This window comes from Sorex fumeus, unplaced genomic scaffold (genome assembly GCF_029834395.1).
Source record: "Sorex fumeus unplaced genomic scaffold, SorFum_2.1 ptg000058l, whole genome shotgun sequence".
Taxonomy (NCBI): domain Eukaryota; kingdom Metazoa; phylum Chordata; class Mammalia; order Eulipotyphla; family Soricidae; genus Sorex; species Sorex fumeus.
This window is the reverse complement of record NW_026606115.1, coordinates 13,459,554-13,484,074: the sequence shown is the minus strand read 5'-3', so window position 1 is coordinate 13,484,074 and position 24,521 is coordinate 13,459,554. Positions and strand designations below refer to the sequence as shown.

The 24,521-nt window shown below is 40.3% G+C and overlaps 1 protein-coding gene across 5 annotated transcripts in view; it reads left to right on the top strand.

Annotated features, from left to right (window-relative positions):
* Window positions 1-24,521, top strand: part of PAK3 (p21 (RAC1) activated kinase 3) — a 365,938-nt gene that overhangs the window by 228,016 nt on the left and 113,401 nt on the right. For 2 of the 5 annotated variants that reach the window (XM_056125831.1, XM_056125835.1), the window contains exons 1-4: window positions 1,912-2,015; window positions 2,160-2,225; window positions 2,362-2,472; window positions 7,548-7,680. The exons of 1 other annotated variant lie outside the window; for it this stretch is intronic. The gene's annotated coding sequence lies outside the window, so the exon portion shown is untranslated. Of the gene's footprint in view, window positions 1-1,911; window positions 2,027-2,159; window positions 2,226-2,361; window positions 2,473-7,547; window positions 7,681-24,521 lie in introns of those variants that run through there. 2 more of the 5 variants (XM_056125832.1, XM_056125833.1) reach the window with 2 other exon arrangements.

The window sequence follows — 24,521 nt, the reverse complement described above, 5'->3', positions numbered from 1 at the left end:
AGAATAAAACATTCCTTATAAAAAGAAGTTGGAAAGTGGAGAGGAAAAATAACCCACAATTCCACTACTTCAAATGAGCTACTATAATACAACAAAATCTTTTCATGAGGCATATTTTACAATATCCTTGAAATAGTCTTATTATCTGGAGCAGCCAGATATCATTTCTGGAGTCAGATGTTTTGAGGATTTGGACATCTGCTAAATTCTGAAGGTCTGTTTTAGAGAGAGGATGGATAGGAAGGAGAGCCATCCATGTTTTAGGAAAATTTATATATGTATATTATATATGTATATTTGCATATATGTATATATTTATTATATATGTATATGGGTAAATGTTGTGTATATGTATATATCTACATATGCACACGTGTATATGTAATAGATTAATTCTAGTGTGATGCTCTTTGTTACCTGAAACGTGTTACAGAAAAGGAGTCGTTTTTATCTACAAGTGTCATTTCTTTGAATCCCAGTATCCTATCTGCCTCTGAGTTTACTCTGTCTTCCAGAAGTGTAACTGGTTGGCCTGGCAATTTAGGGTCTAAAATCCAAGTCAGTCCCCCCTACTACAGAGTGCCCATGTCGTTGCCCAAAAAATATCCTTACCTGAAAATTTAGCTGACACCTCAGGGCTTTTTTTTGGGGGGGGGGCAGTTTAAAAAATAAATGAAACTCGTCTCCTGTTCCCTCTCAGCTAAAGAGTCAGGATTGTCTCTTGCCAGATCGCCCCTCCAACCCTGCCAGCGTAGAACTTTCCATGGCCTTAGCCTCGAGCTGATCCCCGTTCCCTCCTCTTCGGCGAGCCCCCTCCCCCTCCCAGACCTTCCTGCCTGGAAACAAAAGATTGGTCCCCGGCAGCCCACTCAGGGCCGGCCCGGCCGCGAGCGCCCTCTCTGATTGGCTGCGGCGCGGTGCAGAGCCCGGTGACGTCACCCGGGAGCCGGGCTCGCCGGCCGCCCGACTCCACCGCGGCGGGCTCCCGTGGGCGGCGGACCGTCTGAGGTGTAGCTCCGGGGGGACTGCAGCTTTTGCGGGGCTCGACCCGGGCGAGCGCGGGGCCCGGAGGAGAGAGCCCGGGGCCCGGGGTGGGTGGCGGGAGGGAGCGGGCTGGGCCCGGGGCTGCGGGGGGCGCCCATCAGCCCTGCCAGCCCGAGCGCTCCGAGGGAGAGGAGAGGTCTGGACGGGGTGGCCGGACCCGTGGCAGGTAAATCCCGCGGCTGGCGGCACCGGCCTGGCTCCGGAGAGGCGGGCGGCGGGTGGGCGCCGCGGGGCAGGGTTTCGGCCCGCTCGCCCTTCCCCACCCCCCCAATCCCTGCGGCGCCGCCGACGCGAGTCCGCCGAGCGGGTTCCTCTGGCTGCCGAGACCCTGCGCGGCGCTCGCCGTTTCCCAGGGCCTGTTAGCGGGGCCGAGTGGGTGTGTCGACCCGTGGCCAGGAGGACTCGGGCCCGGGCAGCGGCGCGGGGCAAGTCTGGGCCTCCGGAGGCCGAAGCCTCCCCCGGAGCTACGTCAGCCCCGAGTCTGAGACCATCTGGCCGCCCCCTCCCCCAGCCTGCGGGGCCGCGACTCCCGCACTGCCCGAGGCGAGGGGGTGTGGCCGTGGGCTCGCCGTGAGGGCCCCACCTGAGCCGGGAGGAAAAGTCACGGCGATCTTCTCAAATGGGCGCCTTTCTCCTCCCCACCCCCTTTTCCCTCCCCCCTTTTTTCCCTTTACGCGCCCCTCATTTTTTTTTAAAATTGAATTTCGATTTCGGTGGGGTGATGCTAATCTTCTGTGGGGGAGTTGGATCGATGCCATAGGGTTCCTAAAAAACCCGAAGTGCCTCAAGTGGCCTTTGTCTTTGTCTCAGGGCAAGATCTTTGGACTAATGGGCCGCCCTTTTCCCCCCTTTCCCTGTGTCCCCCTAAGCCCTTAGGTGCCATTGCCCTGTTTGTGATCTGGGCTCTGACAAGGTGACAGCCGCACTTTGGAGGGCTCCCACGTTCCTTAGGAGTCTTGCTCTCCTGGCAGGTGCTCTTTAGGTGGTGGTTGGGGTGGGTGGGGGGGTGTTGGAGTACTGGGGGTGGGGGGCGGGGTGTTTGCTGGGAAAGGGAGGGCGGTGCCGCCAGGGAGGGAGCCAGAGGCTCCATTTGATGTTTTGGTCCCACCTTCCAGAATCCAGTGCCTGAATCTGGACTTGAGGGTTCTGGTCTGTGGTGCTTAGAAGCGAAGGAGAGAAGGGTGAGTGGCTTGGTTCTGGGCAGCATGTAAAGGGGGTGGTGGCTGTGCTCTTTTTAACCTCCCATCCCCACCCCTTGTGGCTCTCAGCAGGGATGCCTTTAGCAATGTTAGTCTTGCTCCCTCCATGGTTTTGCAGACTCAAGTCCAGGCCAACTGTCTGACTGTCTGAGGTGCTGGAACAGAAGGAGGTCCATTCCTGTTTGGTGACAGCACTGTGGCCCTGTTCTGGGATGTTCGAGGTATAAAGGTTAGTGCGGGTTTTCACTGAGCCATTTGCAAAATGATATAATTTGGAAGATCTTCAGTTTGGTTCTTGCAACACTTAACCAGGGACCTCTTTATAAAAAAGTGCTTACTGTGATAATGGATGATGAATGTATCTAGGCTTGAAGAGAGGAGAACCTTTTTCTGGATGGGAATATCATACTCTGTTTTCCTCAGGCACATCCAGAAAGAAGTAGAATGAGAAGTGACTGGGGTGTATGTTAGCTCAAAGCCACACCTACATTCTCTAGGCCTGAAGAACCTAGACATACTAAGAAGACGCTCCAAGCAGGCAAGTGGGCCTTAAAAGGAGAAACCCAATCGAGAAAGGAGATGTGCCTAGGATAAATTTACAGACAAGGAACCACATTCTGTAAGGACATTCTGACTAGCTGACCATTCTCACAGGCTGTAACTTTTCTGGTCAGAAATGGTAAATAAAGTAAATAGGCTTGCTGATGGCTTGCAGGGGAGGGATGAAGGAGTATTGATAAGTGAAGGAAGTGGGGGATATCTTGATGTGACAGGAGTGGGGGCTGCACTCGACAGAGCTTCAGATATTGTGAGGTCAGAGACTATGATCCTCTCTGGAGGATTGCAAAGGCCAAAACATGTCAGATCTAGAAATCAGATACGGTGGGTAGATAAGAACAGATGAATAGGGTTGAAGAAAGACACGGACAGGAAAAAAAGACACCATCTCACGTGGAATTCAAAGATCCTGATTTCCAAGGTAACATGAATTAATGGTGGTGGTTTAAGCACTTGCAGCTCAGTCCATTAGAAGGTACCATTTCTTGATACACAAGGATTCAGTAGCATTCCCAATGTGTAACCTACCCCCCAGGAGCCAGTAACTTTGGTCAAGAGAAATAGGAGAAATTGAATGAGCTACAGCCTCAACATCCCGCTCTTCATCCTGGGAAAGGAGAAAGTAGGGTAGGGAGCTCCAAATCTGGCCAAGACAGGTAGGTTGACTGTTTTTTTCATGTGATGGACCAGGGCCAGATCTGGAGTATTGCCCTAGGAATAGGACATCTGCCTGTTGTCAAAAAAACAATACCTCCAAACTTCCCTTCCTAGGGGCCTGCAGGACCTTGTGTAGGCAAGGGAAGACAAAAGCTACTGCCTAAAAGGTAAGTTCAGCTATTGAGGCATCTGGGATACATCCTGAGTTTCAGCTGTCCTGTTGTGCCCAAATCTCTCCACCTAGCCAGTGTCTAGGTGTTCCTTCTATAGGGCTGAACGTAGATGTTCCAGTCAACTTGGTAGTAGGAGGTTCTCCAGCAAGGGGTGGGAAAAGCTTGCAACTCAGTCCATCACCTTCGTCTACCACTTCAGATATGAAGCTCAGGTTTCCAATCAGGTAACTGCCATAAATTTAAGATATGATTTACTGATACCAGAGAACACATAAACCCATGGGTCTGTTTTCATTTCTTCCCCCCAATGTGTACTTCCTACCGTGCTCAGTTTTTTACTTTAGAAGGCATTTGCATTTACATTCACAGTGATTTCTGAAGCCCCTAATGCAGCCAAGTGTAAATGAAAGTGTTAATGCAATGGATTGCGTCTCATTTGCACATTTTGTCAGTTTTATGCAGAAAAGGTTGGCCTAGCACCCGGCATATATGATGAGAGGAGTAAAATGCCATAGCTAAAGCTGCAGTAGAGATCAAAATATGGGATGTATATCTTGAAAACTAGATGGAAATGAACTACCTACTACTGAGGAGAGGAACTCATTCCAAAGGCATACTCAGAAACCTGAATTACTGATCACTGAGAGATATCATGGCTCTTGGACCCCCCGCACGTTTGAGGGGAGGTCCGAGCTTTGCATAAAATGGGAGGATTCTTCATCAGAAAGGGATGCTATTTTGGGACTAGAGGACCGGGAGAGAGCATAAAGTTAACCCTGGAAGTTAAAAGGCATTGCAGTCTGTGTTTCTGACATAATTTGGGCCTCAGTTACTTTACCTTTCAAATGATGGGGTTAAATAAACTAGGGATTTCCGAGATGGTCATTACAGTTTCTGATAGTGGGTACATTTAATATAGGACCACCAAAATACAGTAGCACCACAATTTACCCTTCTAAATCACACTCTTTTAGTGAATCCTATCTATTTGGTAGAAAACAATACAAAATAAACTTATAACAGCTACCTACTTTTTCTTCAGTGGTATGACTATATTTTTGTTTTATGTAAATGGGGAATAGGAAAGGAAAAGAAAGCCAGATTAAGAATCTGCTAGGAGACTATAAATATGGGGTTGGTGAAGGCAGTATTTCCAAGTGGTTTTTACTTTATGAAGATTTGGGGTGAGGATCAAGAAAGAAACTGGCTTGGTATGTGATTTTTTTTCTATTTTTCCCCCATGCTTCTGCCTTCCCATTTCTTCCTGAGCTGGATGGAATTCTTTTTTTTCCCCCCCTTAAATTTTTATTAGTGAAACACCATGAGGTACTGTTGTAGACTTACAAATTTTTGTGCTTGGGTTTCAGTTATACAATGATTGAATACCCATCCCTCCACCAGTGCCCATTCTCCACCACCACCAGTCCCAGTATCCCTCCCTCCCCCCATCCCCCCATCCCACCCTACCTCTGTGGCAGGGCATTCCCTTTTGTTATATTTCTCATTTTGAGTGCCGTGGTTTTCAAAAGAGACATTGAGTGGCAATCTTGTTCAGATTTCTTTTATATTCTCTACCCTAAAGTATATTATCCCGAACTGTCAGCACACGTGCGCCCTCTAGTGACTTCAATAGGAATACCTTTGATGGAGCTTGAATCCCATTGCCCAACTCAAGATGTCAAACAGTGCTAATTAGATGATCCTTCCAGAGACCTGAAAAGGCTCTAGTTTGCCTGAAGGAAATTCTCTGGTACCTACAATTTCTTGAAAGTCCTCCTCTCATATGGGTGATATTGGCAGCTGAGAGAGAAAGAACTGGAACCCAATTTACTTTGGGTCTGCAAATAAATGGTTTCAGTACCTTTAATGTTGAGCAAGGCACCAGCCATGGGAAAATGCTATGGTAGAGACAATTGTATTTATAACTTCACTCTCTCCATCTACAATGAGGTGATAGCTGCAGTCCCAGGCAGATGACAGCAGGACATAAGGCCATGGTACAAGTAGGCATCCAAGATATGCTCATGGAGCTTGCCTCCAGCAGGTGCAGACACAAGGCAGTATTGACACACAACATAATATAGAAACACAGAATGGCATAGACATGACAATCTGGATTAGATACACAACATATACCCAGCACAGAATAAATACACTACACATGCAGTGAAGTGCCTATTAACAGTACATGTACAATACATGTACATGATGCATTTTTGTGCAAGATATGTGATATATTACATAGATTTATGATGCATGTATAGAAACACATAAATGGCATAAAATTACACAAACTGACATGATATGAGACTTGACACAACATTGTACTGCCATGACACATATGCTGCATTGTACATTCACACAAGGTTCATGGATTCATCATGGTTCAGGGCATGATATTTGACCTTGCATATGCTCACAACACACTCCAGACACAACCTACCTATAGCTATAGGAAAATGAGAGGACTGTAGCCACTAGACTGTGTCTTACAAGCCCTGCAAATGCACTGAGAGACTACATAGCTATGTGACTAATGGGTTTGGGGCTCCTATGTGAGGCATGTGAGTCTGTAAAACACCAAGGGAAGGTAGAGAAAAACTTGCTCAGAAATGTGGAGATGCTTGGTTATCACTGTTGCAGATACTGTTATAACTATCCTGGCATTTTTCTCTGCCATAATGGATACTCTTCTGGGACTGACTTTGAGCCCTGAAGATGAGCAGGTGCTTCTTGTGGCTATTGTAACTTTGGCTTACTATGCTCCTCTATCCCATCAAACTGCTTGTGGGATGAGCTCATTCTGTGGGAATTAACACATCACTCAGGCACAGTGGGTGTCGTTTGGAAAGGTTGCTTGAGGTGTACATATAGAAAGCACATGGGACCCTAGGGCTAATGGTGGGGACGGATGTGCTTTAGAGTCTTGTTAAAAATAAGAAGGCTAGGGTATGACTTTATCTTTTTATCTAAGGTGGGGGAATTTTGAATCATGGGATCTTTCTTGTATACCTGAGACTTCGATTTTGCTCTCTTCATCTTTTATCTTTAGCTATTCATCTATGCATTGATATTTTTCCATTAGAACACTGAGCATTCAGGTATCCTATAACAAAATGATTTGTGCTGGCCTTGATTTTTTGTGAATTACTACTTATGCACTTTTAAAAGTACAAGTATCATGGAGGAAAGGGGTAATAGATATGTAGGATTGCATAGATTTTGATCTTATCAAGAGGAACATGATCTCCCTCCTTGAGAGGCTTTAGAGATAATGGGAATTGGTAGAAAGAAGAGAAATATAGAAACCCTATATATTTGGATAAACATGGAAAAATCTGTATAGAAGATAGGGCAACCTGTCAATAAAAATGTATTCACTCATGTCTGGGAGCAACTGGGGAAATCTGGTGGTGGTATTGGGAGCAGGCAGAGGGACGTTCCAATTAAAATAAGAGGCTGAGGTCTTCATGAGATGTTAGCAATTTAGGGAAACTCAGATTTCATCACAGTTACCTTAGTGAAAGAGGTTTCCATAAAGAGAAATGAGGATGGATATGGAGACCTGGAGTTGAGAAATGAAATAAATTGAACAGTGGTGACAGGTCTTCATGGAAATTTGCCATTATCTCAGTTTCCTAATGTACACTGGCTGTAATACCACCTATTAATATGCAAATTTTTTGCATCAGTGTTATTTGATTTAATCCAACTTTTGTCCATGGTGACTAGACCAGGTGTTGCTATGTTACATTGCTTATTTATATTTCTCATCTTTCTGATTGTTTGTCTCCTTGAGAGACTTTCTGAAAATCATTCTGGTATGTGTGTGATGTTCTGGGGATTGGACAAGGGATTAGGAGCAGGTGGAGAAAGTGGTTCCCACTCCCCCCCTCCACAATGCTTCTCTTGGCAGGTTTCCCCCAAGAAAGCAGCTGAGTCCTTGCAACTTGCCCAGCACTGAGTTCCTCGGAGCTGAAGGCAGCCTGGCCCCTTCTCAATGGTCAGTACCCAACTGTACTGAGGTCCTGCAGCCGTGGCGGTGTGAGGTGAGTAATGTATTCCAGGGTAGGGAGCTAGGGTTCTCCGAATCCAGGTAAACTCCCAACTTCCCAGCAGTGCTCACAATATCAAGATTCTGCCTAGAACTCTTACCCAGCATCAAGATTCAGCCCTTCCTTGCTGGCAGTGTATGCCTAGCTTAGCATCTTTAGTCTCTTACCCTTCAGATTTCCCTAATTTAAAAATGAAAGCCTTGACCTACATTCCATGATGTGCAAGAAAAATGACCTAACAATTATTGCCACGTCCTTTACATTTGTCAAGTTCCATCTGAGAGCTTCGGTGTTACACAGATCTTCTCATCAGGCTGTCATTTTCTTTCCACCTGCATTTCTGTCAAAGTGGCATTTCAATCACATGCCACAAATTCACCGATCAGTTCCTATAATTTCTACATCCCCATAACCTTAATTTTACCTTGTTGTTCAAAGTGTGTCCCCACCACATCCATCACTGAATCTGAACCTAGAAAGCTTAATTCAAACCTTTTAGGAACTTTGTTCTGGTTTCTAACCAAATAGCCTCCATCTCAACTTGGGGACATATGACCCACTTTGTGTCTCCAGATTATTTCAGGATGGCCACATTTAAAATTGCATAAATGGATACGCCATGATATGAGACTAGGGGACAGCCAGTAGGACAGTGGAATCACAGGAAGGAAACAAGGTCAGAAAAGGGGCTGTGGTTGGAAAGTTTGAGAAATGTTGGCAGGACTTTTGCTTTACTGCTGCTTTAAATAATTTTGGCATGGTTTCTGGAGTTTTCATCTTGTCAGGTAAATTAGCTTAGGATTTTTTAGAAGTAGGGTCTAGATCTCACCAATCTCTAGTTTCCCTTGTAAGTGCCTGGCAATCCCCTGGCAGCTTTTAGATTTGGGCCTGCCTCTTCCTGTCTTTCCCCAACTTCTCTCATGACACCTCGTGGTCAGCTTCTCTTGCCTTTGAGTTTTAAGTAGTCACTATAGCTTCTTTTGTCAGCTCTTTTACCTGACCTTAGGTTGCCACACTATGCACTCCAGCTACTTGTTTTTACTGTATCCCTCTCTTTCTCTTTGTTTTATTACTTGTCTCTTTGTCAGTTACTTACAGATCTTTCATACTGACCAAGTCAAAGCAAGATAATTTAAAATACCCCACAAGAAAAAACTAAACAAAAATATCAAATGAGCTATTAAGTGTGAATCCTTTCCACACTGAATTTGTCCTAGATTTATGGAAAATAGAAAACTGGAGCTCAGTGGCAGGGATAGCTCAAGAGTTTCAGTAGAAACTCAAGAGTTTTGGAGAAAGAGAAAGTGTGAAATTATAACCATGCCGATAGCGATGCATTTAACTTTCTAGGCATGCTCAGGTAGGGGACTCTACAGACCTTGAGTGACAGAGGTAACAGAACTAACATAAGAAGTAAGACCCCGGATCTCCCCCTGGATACTCTATGACAGACACCATAATAATTTTGTTTTTGAAATTTTATTTTAGGGAGCATTGTCTGTGATACTATTAATGATAACATTTCATGTATGAAACAGTTAATTACCACATCTTCCCCTAGAGTGTCCACTTTACAGCACCATTATCCCAGTGTCCCCTCTTTCACCCCATTCCCCCCATTCCTGCCTTGTGGTAAATTTGCTACTGATAGGCACCATAATAATTTGTATTTACTATGTATCATTGTCAAAACTATCCTAGGCATTTTTCTTACATGAGACTATTTGATCCTAGAGTAACCCAGCAAGGTAGGTATATTTTCCTAATCATTATTTTTTCTGATTGTAAAAATGATACTAGCTCAAGGTATGTATAATCATCATTGTAACAACCATGAGGGGATAGGAGTTGAAAGAGTTAAGTAACTTAGCTATTCACGGACATATATATGATGTGCTTCTGTAATGAAAGATGCTATGTGGAATTTTCTCAGCATTCCACATTATTTTGGCATTCTTCTGTGCTTTCTCTCATACACACATACTTAACAACGATTCTCACTTACTCTTGTGAGTTCAAACTAATTTACCTCCTTGACTGGCATTTCACACTGGACACTTCCTTAGTGATAATCTGTCATGCCTTCTTGACTTTACATACAACCATGTCTACAGTATCAAAATATTTGGATATGTTCGTACTGATACACACTGACACATACATACACATAGTCTTATTTATATGTATATGTGCTTGTTATATACCCCACTCTCTTTATTTATAGTCTTATTTATATGTATATGTGCTTGTTATATACCCCACTCTCTTATTCGTACCCATGTGCACTTTCACATTCTTTCTTCCATTCTCAGACTATTGCACACAGGCAATAATCTCCACCATGTAGGTCCTGCATAATCATATTTATACTAAACCTAAACACATGCCAACTTTCCTTTTCTTGTTTCTCATAGTCCTATTTCATAAACTCCAACACATTTGCACTGATATCACTATTTTCTCTTCAAAATCATATAGTTACATTACTGATAAGTCATCACAGGAACACATATATGTGTATACATGCACATATGCTTATGTTTACACATGTTCACAACATTAATACAGTCTTACTCATTTCTACTCTGTTTTTTTGAGATCCTCCTCAGTGGTGCTGGGGCTACCAGGGCTATACTGTGTGGTGCTCAGGAGGCTGTGCAGTGCTGGGGATTGAAACCTGGAGCATGTATTCAGAATTGCATACTCTTGAACTTATTAGATTCAACAATCCATGTTGCATTAACATCTAATCACACGCACAAAAGTATTTATTTGATTCACCTTCAAACTCATTCACTTAATTTCTCCATACTGATAATTATACTCCACCTCAGACTAACAGCACAGGTGATCAAATTCAATGTGTGTACACAGATTCCTTTCCATAAGCTCAGCCTTTTCTACAGACACATCACCTTATCCCCACACTAAGATATAATTACACATGCAGATGAGGTCACATTAACAAATATACGTTCACTCATATTCAGAACACACACAAATTCACATTGACACATAGTCATCCTGTATGTGCATGCTTATGTACTCATAATCTCACATTTTGTTTACTCTCACATTTACAGCCACACACACACCACAATCATACACTCAAAGAATTGCATGTATCGTCACAGCTTCATACTCCTGTATTTTCATATGTATGCCATCTCATAGTCAAACTTTCACATCTGTATCACACTGGCATATTCACACTTCTCAAATACTCACGTTCTTACATATTTTAAAGTTATGTCATCCTTTGTGGGATCACAACCCAAAGTTTCAGAAACTGGGGTAACAACCATCACTTTTTTCCATATTTTCCAGTACTGCTTTCTTCATTACTGCTAATAAAACTTTATTCAGCAGCAGTGGCCAACAGAAGAATGTCAGTCTCAGTCAGGTTATCAGTAGGAGTAAATCTTTCCAGGAAAGAAAGGAGTAGAATTTATGTCTAGGATTAAAAAGAAACAGCTCAAATCCACAGATCAAGTTTTATATCCTTGATCCTTAGTTACCTTTTACAGAAACCATCTCTAAAAATCCTTACCAAGTCATATCCAAAAGAAGTTTGGGTTTAGATGGTTTTCTGGAAGTTTATGACAACCGGCCACTTCATTTTTTTTCTCCCAAGGGACAGGAATGGTGAAAAATGTTTTCCTACATACTGTTAATGGTTTCTTATGAAAAATTATGTGTATCTGATTTTATATTTATGGTCTGGAATTGTCTTCTGATAAGGCACATGGAAATGTCATATCGGCTTCCAACAGGCACCTCTAACCTAGCCAGATCTTAATTAATACCCTGTCTACCTGAAATTGGTATTTTAAAATGAGAAAGAAAATGTTAGTGAGCTATTTAAATTATAAAATAAATTTCTATTTTGATTTTGCATGTGCATAGAGTTCCCACTGGAATTTTGACAGCGGTTACTATCAACTTAACAGAAAAATTCTCAGTAGACATGGGTAAAAACAAGCTGAAGAAAGTTTTGTGCACTCCAAACAGAGTGTAGATTTCCCTGTAAGAGGGTGAAAGAAGCATAAAACCCAGGATTGAGCCAGTAGCCTGAGTTAATCAGGAGCCTGGTGCCAGAATTGTGTGACACGTCAGCTCCCAGCAAAACTGTGAAATATGAGAACAGCTTGCAGGAGCCTCCCTAGTCCATGACTTTCCCTGTTGGAATCACTTAATAAAATGAACATTGAACTAAAATGTTTAAACCTCTTTTTGATAGTTCTGGCATAGCACAGGGAATACTAGTTAACTCCTTCCCACCTGCCGTTATATTGAGAACTTTAATAACATCTTATTTTGGATTTGCTTTTTTTTTTAATTTTGGAGGGGGGGACCCAACAGTACTCCGATTTACTCCTATTTTTTCCTCGGGTCACTCTGGGTGATGTTTGGGGAACCATACATGGTACAGGTGATTTACATGGCAGTTGCCTAGACCCCTAAATTATCTCTTCAGCCAAATCCAAAGTACAACTACTTGTGAGACTGAAGTAATAAACGTGAGACTGAAGTAATAAACTGGAATGTGGATTTGGGCAGCAGCTTGCTGTCATGACAAGTCCAGTGCCTCTTTCCCTCAGTCCCAGAAATCCAATGTCTTTATCAGTTCAGATTGTGGGTCTTCTATGGGTTCCATATAGTAATAAGAAGGTACAAATAGAGGAAAAATACATGTAATGTGCACTTGAAGTATTTTTATTTAAGTGGGAATGACAAATTCACCATGTAATACGTAGTATAAATTAATGGTCCAAAAGCTTGGGATTGGAAGAATATCTGTACTGTAATTCAATATCTTAAGTCTTCTGAGGCCTTGAGTTCTCATGAATTGCTGGGAAGAGAAGTCAAATTTTAGAAAAACTGCTTTCCAAAGCAAACCTCTTCCTAGACATACTGTTATTTTTCTAGAAGATTGTAGTAACAGGGCTGTTTATCTGTACCTTGGCACAGGAATAATAGTGAACACAGGAATATAGACCTAATAGAAATATTGCACTTAATTAAGATTTAGCTACCACCTCTTCCAGGAGATAGCTTTACAGAAATAGCTTGGCAAATTTACATTTGAGAGCTTCACTTGATAGACTGAGACTCATAAGCACAATTTATATAATTTACAAAATGAGCTGAATTTTAGAAAGGTGGCATGCACCTGCTAAATTTGCTTAAGTGTTATGAGAAGTGCTAAGTGAGAAGACCCTGACATTTATGTGCATTTCAAAATAATTCATCCTTCCATTATAACAGAAATTAGGAGTACTGTTTCTGGAGTCAGCTAGACTAGCTAGACTGGGAGTTAAATATCAGTTTGACCACTTCCTAAGGTATGTTTGAAACCTTATGTATCACCCTTAAGATTTAGTAATCTCATCTGAAAAATGGGTGTTGTTACTCATCAAACTTCATTGAGTAGTTATGAGAGTGAAATAAGGCAACATATGGGAAACATTTTAGCACAATATCTGGTCTATAGTAAATGATTGGCAAATGACATATTTAGAATATCTGATGGGGACCTGGAAGGTTATGACTTAACTTGCCAACTCAGAGAACCAGTGTGTTTCTTTGGAGCCAACAGTAAAAATTTTCAGCACATGTTGCCTTATTTCCTTAAGTCTTTATTTCTGGTTTACCACAAGCTGGAAGTTCATGCTCATTCCCACTAAAAATGAGTGCAAAGTAGAATTAACTCATGGTGTATTTCCTCAATTCCTGTGCCATTTTGGAGCATGTTTATCAGGCCACTGCAGCAATATTTTTGTTGATTTTAATGTTCCCTCTAATTTATCCTTGTAATCACGAAGTTCTCCTGATTAACACCTTTATTTTTCGATACATAATTTGGCAGAGGAGTGGAAGAGATATCAGATACTGATAGAATTAGAAGTCATCTCTCTAAACCATAGATAGGCACTCCTCTGCTCTTGATTCTATACTAACACATCTACTTTCTGAGTAGATGATCTGCTTGTTCTAGACTTTGGTACAAATAATGTAGTAGAGGAACAGTTTGTTTTATCTGAAGCCTAGAGAAGATTCATATCTATGAAAAACTGTGAGTAACAGGATGTATCACATATGAAACTGTTGTGTAATTGATGAAGCATAATTAAAGCTTGGACTTTAGAGTTAAACAGAAATGGCATTATGTAGTTTTATTTTTCCAGGCAGTAGCTCTGTGACCTTGATAGTGACCTGATTTTTCCAAATGTGATTTACATCATTAGTCCATGTGTTTATGTACTTTATGTGAACTTGTACATGAGTAAATTTTAGCAGACTAGTGAACTGAATGTGGTATCCTAAAGTGCCCAACAGGACTGAGATATACATGATGACAGTGTTACCATTCATCGCCAAGTGAAAAATCTTTCTTGAGACCTGCTGTTCTGTTCATGCTGCCCATGTGACACTTGTCTAGAATCTGGGACTTCTTAAAAGTACTAAAATACATCAACAGACTTCTGATACTACTTTTTTTCCTGATACCACTCTTTTGACATAAAAATTACAGGGTATCAGCTTCAAATAAACTCTATGGAAAGAATTTGACCTCTGCAACATTTGCTACCTAGCCATCACATTTATCTGAAGAGACTACTCTCTTGGTCTGTATAACATCTTATATTCAATATTCTACTTAATTAGGGCTTTCTGGTTTCTCTCCCAGCCACTAAATGTTGGTATTTTCTGGAGGGATTTTCTTCTTTAATTCTATAACTCTTTCTGGATAATTACACAAAATCGTATGCTTGCAGCATTCAAATTAATAATCTTCACTCACATACCCAGATCTCTATTGAACAGTTATATCAAACTTATTGACCATTGCTATCATGGTATTGTTTTAAATTTGCTGTCTCAATAGAGAATATTAGTTATAACTAGCAAAATTAGTTCTACCTCGTGTGGATTAAAGTTTTCTATAGTTTGTAATTATTTGCTATGTGGTTAATACTTCTCATAGACAAGGTATTTAGATATTTGTTTTGCTTCTCCCTAAATACATTTCTGGTTCAGTTTTTGCTGAACCACCTACTATGTCACTGTTCTCTATTTTGTACATTCTCTTGTATAAGCATTGTATATTCAAGTTCTATTAGCAGAAGTTTACTTTTATAGATCTATTATGTTTGTTGGTAGTTTAAAAATGCAAATGAACTGTCTTAAAACTCATTATTGCATTTTTTCTTGGCCCTGAACATTAGAATAATGTGCCATTATTCTCTTGGGAACATGGTTACTGGTGCTAATACAAGGGACCCAGAAAATATTTTTATCAGCATACCAGGTTTACTATTTTTAAAACTGCCATTCTAAGTTAGTTGTTTAACACTCACTGCAGAAAAAAAAACAAGCTGAGGCACAGTTTGGAATCCCAAACTGAAACTAAAGGGTAAGGCAAATATGTAATGTACTTCCTGGTGAGAATAACTTGTATCATATTGTACTTGAAACTACTGAAGGCTAATTCCTAAATATTCTCACCAACACCCTATCCCCCCAAAAAATTAACAATTAGGTTGATGAATATGTGAACTTGGTCATGGTAATCATGTCACAATTCATATCCATATATATGTATTAAACCATCACATTATATGTCTTAAATATGTACAGCTTTATGTTAATACCTCAAAAAAGAATAGGCTTAAAGTCATTGCACCTCTCGCAATCCTTTGAGCCTTACAGGGTAGAAATCTATTTCTACCCAGATTTCCATTCAGTGTCTTGATCTGTTGATCTCTGAAGTCGCAGTATCCCTGCCACCTTGAGCCAATGTCCAGAACAGAGGCTTTTATTGAAATATCACTTCTACTATTTTTCTGTTCCCATACTACTTACTCTCTCCTGCCTCATTTTCTTAGGGTTGTCACTTCAAAATTATTTTCATGTTGCTGTCTGGAATATCCCACTCCCTTGGAAAATAAAATTTCTCAAGCCTCCAACCTTAGACATTGTCACCAAAGGAATGATCTGAAACTCTACGCCATCACACTGCTTGATGCTATCTAGAAAGCATCAAAACCAGGGGCCAGAGAGATAGTATAGCTGGTAGGGCCTTTGCCTTGCACACAGCTGACCTGAGTTCAATTCCCAGTACCCCATATGGTTCCCTGAGCACATCCAGGAATGATCCCTGAGCACAACTGGGTGTGTAAAAAAAAAAAAGAACCCAATGTGTCCCAGCCATATAAAAAGATATACAGGACCCTTACTCTTTTATTCATTTGATTTCTACTGATCTTGTTTTTCCCATCCCTCTTCTTTGCTGTAGTTTCCAAGTTATATATGATATTTCTAATAGGCCATGTTGTTTCAATTTCTTTTGGTTCATAGCACGCACGTGTCATTCATTGTGCCTGAAATATACCGTCCCCATGGTCTGGTCATTTGTTCTTCCTAATTCATCTCAAGAGTATTTCTTATGGAGTTAGAAAGACAGTATAGCAGGTAGGGATCTTGCCATGCACTAATCCAATCGGGTTTGATCCCCAGAGTTCCTTAGGGTTCCCTAAACACCACCAGTAATAATTCTTGTGTGCAGGGCTAGGAGGAACCTCTGAGCAGGTGTAGCCTACCATAAAACAAAACGAGTATTTTTTTCTGTGAAACTTTAATATTCAGGCTGTGGAGTATCGCTCTCATTCTGTAGCAGCCTGTTGTAATCTTTGCACTGGTCTGTCATGGCCAATACCTGTAACTTTAAGATTCTTTCAGGACGACCTGTTCATATCTTATCCAAGAATCTAGTAAACTCATCCTAAATTACTGTGGTCAATTGCTGTATCCTCTCACTCCTCTAGACAGATTTAGTTGCCCTTCCTTCACTATCCTCCCTCTAGGATATACTTTGTTTACCTGGCTACATGTTATAAGCAAAGTACAAAATATACTTGCAAAAAATGTAAATGATGACTAAATTTTTGAAGGTTTAATTATTTCCTTAATAGCACAGAATAAACGAGAGGTGGAAACAGTTCATCAGGGTGTGTATCAGACCTAACTAAACGTTAAACCCTGAAAAAAAACCTAAAACATGATGTAACTTAATTCTTAAATGTAACATAAAAGATTTTCCCCTAAGCATACATTTTTAAAACATTTTTCCAAAGTATTCTGTTTTACATTTGACTATAGTTCTACGAGATGCTTTATGACAACCATACTGATTTCTTTTGTACTGTATAAAGAAAGAGTGTGATGGATGCTTTTGTTTGGGGGCCAAACCTAGCAGTACCCAGGGGCTATTCCTGGCTCCATGCTCAGGTTTTACTCCTGTTGGTACGTGGGGAATGGTATCAGGTACCAGGGATCAAACCTGTGCTTCCTGCATACATACCTTGTATTCAAACCTATGGAGCTGTCTTTCTGACCTTACTGGATTTTGGTGATGGTGGTGGGGAGAGCCACACCCAGTCAGTGTCACATCTTGCTCTCTGCTTTGAGAACACAGTTGGAGGTACTCAGTGAACCATATGTAGTGCTAGTAGTTGAATCATGGTCACAGCTGTAGCCATTAACACATGTTAGGCAAGTACCTTAACCTTTGTACTTAGTTGTTTATGAGGTCCATTACTAGATTTTTCTAAAAGTCTTGTGCATGTTATTTTCCACTATAGACTTAGGTCTTTTCTCTTGCATAATATTAGCATCACTGATATCAGCAGAAGGAAACCCAAGGATAAGAAATTTAACCTTGTATATTTGGAATATGTTGGTGGAAATACATTGGTGAAGATCCTCTTACAAGAGCTCTATGTTTTTCAGGATTTAGTGAACATGTTTCAAAATACCACTTAAGTGCCATATCTTCTGACCCTTCTGGGAACATTAGTTATCTTTGTCAGTCCATGCTTCCAGATAATCCTGTGACTACCTGGGTTGCATCACATTGTATTTCCATTGTATATGTGCATATCTGCCATCGCAATAAACTGTGAACCCTCTAAATACAGGGACTGGTCTCTATTCATCTATTCATCTATTCATCTTTTTTTTTTTGCTTTTTGGGTCACACCCGGCGATGCACAGGGATTCCTGGCTCATGCACTTAGGAATTGCTCCTGGTGGTACTTGGGGGACCATATGGGATGCTGGGAATCAAACCTGGGTTGGCCACATGCAAGGCAAATGCCCTACCTGCTATGTTATCGCTCCAGCCCCCTATTCATCTCTTTTTGTATGTCCTTTGTGCCTGGCAGTATATGTGGTATATATAAGCATTGGTGGTTTGGGGGTGAAAAGAAAGGCAGTAATGGTTTTTGGAACAATATTGAATACTTTCCTTATAGATATGGTAACAAATGTCTCATACAATAGAATGGCAGTCAAAAAATGCACTCTGAAATGCTGCCGCTCCATTTTCTTCACTCTTTATTTTTCAATAGTTAAACCCTTATTTTGTTGTTACATTTTTATCTTCATGTTTAATTCACATTTTGGTACATGAGGGTGGACTGAGATGGAACTCACAACTCAAGCCTGTAATCTCACTTAGGGATGGACATTTATCTCTTTATACCCAGTATCTAGCACATTCATATAAGAAAATATGTATTTGGGTAAATAAATGCATGCACGCTTGCGTTACTTAAATCGTATATCCTTAGAATTACTATTTGACCCTTCAAAAGGTGTAAGTATTCTGTTTTGGTCTCAGAATTCTTTAAAATGAAAGTCAAACAGAAATCAGCAAGAAGTTATGTAGTTCCTTTAAAAGCAAAAAAAGAATTTTTAACTTATATAATATCTTTATTTTCCCTCGTACAACTATATATCCTACAGTTCCTCATTATTAAGCTGGGCATGAAGTGTAGGACATTGTCTAAGTAACCTGTTAAAGACCACAAAACCAACCAGCAGCTAGCTGGCATGATTGTGAGTGCAGAGAATATAGCACTGTAGCACTGTCCTCCCGTTGTTCATCGATTTGCTCGAGTGGGCCCAGCAATGTCTCCATTGTGAGATTTGTTGTTACTGTCTTTGGCATATTGAATACATCATGGGTAGTTTGCCAGGCTTTGTCGTGTGGGCGAAATACTCTTGGTAGCTTGCCGGGCTCTCTGAGAGGGGTGGAGGAATCGAACTCGGGTCAGCTGGGTAGGCCGTCATGCAAGGCAGATGTCCTACCAGCTGTACTATCGCTCCAGCCCCAGCAGAGAATATATCAGGCTTAATTTCAAAGATAAAAAATATGAAATTTGTGTTTTGAGATAAATTCATATCCATTTATTATAATCATCCCGATTTTTAAAAAATTTTTATTAGTGAAGCACCATGAGGTACAGTTGTAGAGTTACAAATTTTTGTGCTTGGATTTCAGTTATACAATGATACAGTACCCATCCCTCCACCAGAGCCCATTCTCCATCATTTACATTTTTAAAAAACTTTTTGTTAGTAAAACACCATGAGGTACAATTGTATATTTACAAATTTTTGTGCTTGGGTTTCAGTTGTACAATGATCAAACACCCATCCCTCCACCAGTGCCCATTTTCCACCACAGGTCCCAGTATCCCTCCCACTCCCCATCCCCCCATCCCACCCTGCCTCTGTGGCAGGGTATTCCCTTTTGTTCTCTCTCTGCTTTTGGGTATTGTGGTTTGCAAAAGAGGCATTGAGATAATCACCCCGATTTTCTTTTCTCCAAATTATGGTAAAGATGTGTTATGTGTTACAATAAAGACTGCCACTGCACTCAGGGATTACTCCTGGCGGTGCTCAGGGGACCACACTGGATGCTGGAATTCGAACCCGGGTTGGCTGTGTGCAAGGCAAATGCCCTACCCGCTGTGCTCCAGCACCTCTAGAAGAATATTTTTGATTTGGTTATGAACTTAAACCCATGCCAGCTTTCTTTAAGATGAAAAAATTGGGACTAGGATGTGGGGAAATTCTTATAACTAAAGATAATTATCCTTTACCATTGATAAAGAATAAAGATGAAAAGTAGGTCCTGTCTTATTTTCCGTTTGTCCTGTTCTTCATTCAGTATTTGAAAGAAGTCTACTTTATAGTAGAAGGCAATTCCTTTTCTTTGAACATAGTCCACAGATAACTTGTGAGGCACACACTTGGCTCCTTTTAACTATGAGTATGTAAACTAAGATAAAGGAGAAAAAGCTTAATGAAGAGTTGCTTCATTTTATACCAATTCAAATGTTTTGATTTGGTTTTGGCAAATGTCTCCCTTTTTGTAAATTATGAGATTTGTTAAACTTACCTAAATTTCTGGAGCTGGGGCAATAGCACAGCGGTAGGGCGTTTGCCTTGCACACAGCCAGCCCGGCCGAGCTGGGTTCGATTCCTCCTTCCCTCTTGGAAATCCCGGCAAGCTACCAAGATGTATCTCGTCCACACAGCAACGCCTGGCAAGCTCCTCGTGACGTATTCAATATGCCAAACACAGTAACAAGTCTCAAAATAGAGATGTTACTGGGCCCGCTCGAGCAAATCGATGAACAACGGGAGGACAGTGCTGCAGTACAGTGCAGTGCTATCTAAATTCTTGGGTTACAAATAATATCAAAGTCCTATTGACCCCGTTTACTCTTGTTTTCAGACATGCAGGGGTCGCCTGTACTGTAGAAAGATGATTTGCATAAAAATAGAATTTTCTAGGATAAATCATGACACACATGAAAGTTGGAAAACAATGTGCAGGCATCCACAGTGTACATAAAATGTCCTAGAAAACATGGCAATTGAATATGGGCTTGAATTTGAGAACATTTGTGATTATTTTACAGGAATAGATCAGAGAAGGGTATAATTAACACCTAGAGAGAAGCTAGAACCCCAGTGACTTAAGATGTTGGTTTGCCATATCCTGATCACTTAGGCTGTTAGTGTGCATCTAAATTTTTCTGTCTGAGTACTTCCAAAGATGACATCCTATTTTGAAAACTAGCATCTCTTATATTACTAGATTTTGCTTTCCTTTTATTCTCCCCATTTCTGTTTTGTTTTTCTTTTTTTTCCAAAATTTTATTTTTGAAGCACCATGGATTAAAAAGGTATTCATAGTTTTTGACATAAAATGTTCCATGAAACCCAAGCACAAAAATTTGTAAGTCTACAACTGTACCTCATAGTGTCTCACTAATAAAAATTTTTAAAAAATATAAAAAAATAGGTTTTGACATACAGTGCTCTGTCACCAATCCTGTGATCAATTTCAACTTCCCATCACTGGTGTTCCCAGATCCTCTCTCCTACCCAACTCCCCAACTCCAGCCTCAGCCTGCCATCTTGACACGTACCTTTAAAATTAAGTTATTAAAATTTGGGTCTTGTGATTTTAGTATTGTTGACTACTCTGTGGTTTGCCCCATATATTTTTTAAGGCATTATATTAAGGTAATAAGTTCCATAGCACTGATGCTTAAACGTTTTTTCTATCTCTTTTCCTTATGTATACTTTAATTGAAAATCTAAAACTTGTAAAAAACATCAGATTGTAAATATAAAAACTTATCAGATGATCATTAGAACTTTTTGGCATTAAGTCATGCAGTATATTCAAAGAATATATAAAGTATGCTGCTCCTTCATACATATAGAGTCTTTAAAGCTCATTTGTACAAGAACTATTTTCAATTGTCTGGATGTGGGGGTATATCTATTTCCTTATTTGAAGCCTGAAAGTGAAGTTTGCAACTATAATATATTTATTTGAGGCAAGACAAGTAGTACAGAGTTTAGAGCACTGGCCTTGCCTGCAGACAATCCCAGTTCCAAGTTCTTGGAACCACATAGGATTCTCTGAGCATTGCCAGAAGTCACATCTGAACACAGAGCCAGGAATAGCCTCTGAGCACTGCCAGGTGTGATCCAAAATCCCCTCTCCCAATTAATATTATGCCTGCTTATTTGATTCCATTAATATCAAGTTGCTGCCAAAATACTGAAAGTCTATTATTAAAGATATAAGAAAACAGGATCACAACAGAACCAACTTTTTTTCCTTATAAGAGAGGCCATGAATATGTTCTGTGTAAATGCTTGTATGTGTGTCACTAGTGCGTTATCTTTTGCAGAATCTCAGTTTGAAACCAGGGAAGCCATAAAAAGACCTAGTGCCTTCCTTGCTTTTCCAGCTGCTTTCGCAAATCTGCCTAACAAGTAGCTCAGCTCCACCTGATCAAATGATCTTAGAAATGGCTTCCCTCTATTACACACTGTAATGGTATCTCCCAGGCAAGGCTTTCTGAAACAGCACACCCCTGTCTCTGATAGCAGAGTTCCCTTGGTGAGTGCCCCAGAACCAACAAGCTCCAAAACAAGGCCATCTAAGAATTGGTACTACTGGCCAACAAAACCTGTTGGACGTGGTAAATCACCTTAGCCTCGGGTCTTTGGATGAGAAAAGCAGTTGAAATCAGTAAGTACCAAGCTGAAGTGGGTAAATGAAAAAGCTAGAACTTTATTGAAAATACTTTTAAAGGATAAAAGTAAATACATGGTGTGTGTGTGTGTGTACTTGGATACACAATATATTGGTGTAGTGAAAAGAAATTAAGAAGAGTTTTAGATTCTAGTTTCATATCTCTCACCTATTTTGTGATCCTGAGCTAGTGCTTTCACTTCTATGCTCTATGAAATTTTCATGTAGAAAATGAGGATGGCATGCCCACCTTCATATGTTGATGTCCTGCTCAAGGAAGTGTAAGATATTAAAGTGCTTTGGACATTAAAAAGTTATATTTTTTAAAAAAATTCATTTATTTATTTACAAAGCTGTTCATGATTGGGTTTCAGTCTTAGAATGTCCCAACACCCATCCTTCCACCAGTTTAATTTCCCAGCATCAGTGCCCCCAGTTTCCCTCTCACCTCTCCAAGTACCCTACTCTTGCCTGCCTCTGTGATTGGCACCTCTTTCCTATCTTTCTCTTTCTCTCTCATTTTAGGCATTATGGTTTGCAATACAGATGCTGAAAGGTTATCATGAATATACCTTCTTTCAACACTCAGTTCCTGTCCAGAGTATTCATTTCCAACTAATGTTGTCATTATGGACCTTCCTCTATCTTAACTACGCTCCACCCCACACACACCCTTGTGATGCTTTCCAGCCATTAATCAGTGCTCTTGACCTGTTTTCGCTGGTCTTGGATATTAGTTTCATACTGTCTTTTAAGTCATATAGCTTAAAGTGATGTGTTGATCATCAGGTGTTAGGTAGATTCTGCGTGATGCCCAACTGTTTGACATGAGATTAGGGCAAATATTTGCAAATATGACTTCTCGGCTTTGACTATAGGTACATGCAAGATCATTAAAATTTACTAATGGCTGCAGTATATACATGGAATACACACTGTTCTGTTTTATTTTCTCATTTGTATCTATAACACTTACTGGCACTAAGCACACTTTGGAATATCCTCACCCTTAAGCAGTTTATGATTTAGTGAGGGGAATGACATGTGTAGTGACTATAGTTTCACCATAGGAATTATGGTGACAGTCATACATTGGGCCCATCTGTCTGGCAAAGATTAGTGGTTGGTTTGTAGCTTGTACACCTACTCTGGGAATGGGAACATGCTTTAGAGCTGCTGGAGGATGTGATTTGGCTTTCTAAACTTCATTCATAAAATGAAATAAATTCTCTTTTTTTCTTGGGCATCTTACAGTATTGTGGCATTAGTATCTGAAAATTTATTTGAAAACTTCAGATAAAAGTTGCTATAGAAATGCAAAGCAATATACAATCTTTTAAATTATAATTTCCATTCCCTTTGTAGAAAGCTGGATGACTTTTTTTCTATCTTGGCAGTTAGAAACAGTCCACTACGTCATCTTACTTTGTAAGTCTTAAGTGTCTGAGCCTTTGTTTCATTACTAATAGTGTGTCTAAGACAAAGTGAATTTAGTGTCAGCATATACTAGTTAGTAAACATAGTTTATTTCCTAGTCACAGTCTATATTGGGATGTTCAATTAGCCGTCATTCGGGTGTTTTCTTTTTCACAAAGAAGCCCATGAAAGTCAGTAATATTTTGTATACTGTTTCCTGCCACTTAAATACAATTTATTTTGTTATATACAACATTGTCAATAAAAGCAGCAACCTCATTCTCAAACAAAAAGAACAGTTTGATGTTTATATCCTTGCCTAAGGAGATATTAATTTTGTATCTGTGGCAATAACTCAAAGCCTGTAAATATTCCATTCTCATGATTTTTTAAATTATTTTTTGTTGTGAAGATATTCGAAATTCTAGAAATATTAAATATTCTCATTTTAAACATAGTGAACTTTCTGTAACTTGTTTGACATTTTTCTTTTCTTTTTAAATTCATTTTTGTTGAAAATCATAGTTTACATGATCTTAGTCATTATTTTATAAAGAGCAGTATACCAACCCCTCCACCCATTTTCTTATTTTCTAAAATATCTCCTTTGTGCTGTGTCATTTTGTCACCTCATCAAGATGTTGTGCAACCCTATTCCTCATATAGGTAAATCTGAAAAATTAGTTCGTCGTGGAACTTTCCCCCAGGCTCTTAGAGCCTCCAGCTTGATATTAAAAGATATAAAATAAAGGTATTAAGTAATGTTTGTTCATGGATTGGTGGTAATAGCCTTGTGATTTTGATGGTTTTGGAACTTTACCCCTGACTTTATTTATTAAATTTATTTATTCATTTATTGCTTTTTTGGTCACACCCCACGATAATCAGGTGTTACTCCTGGCTCTCCATTCAGGAATTACTCTAGTGGTGCTCCAGGGACCATATGGAATGCTGGGAATGAATCTGTTTTGGCCATGTGCAAGGGAATGACCCTACTTGCTGTACT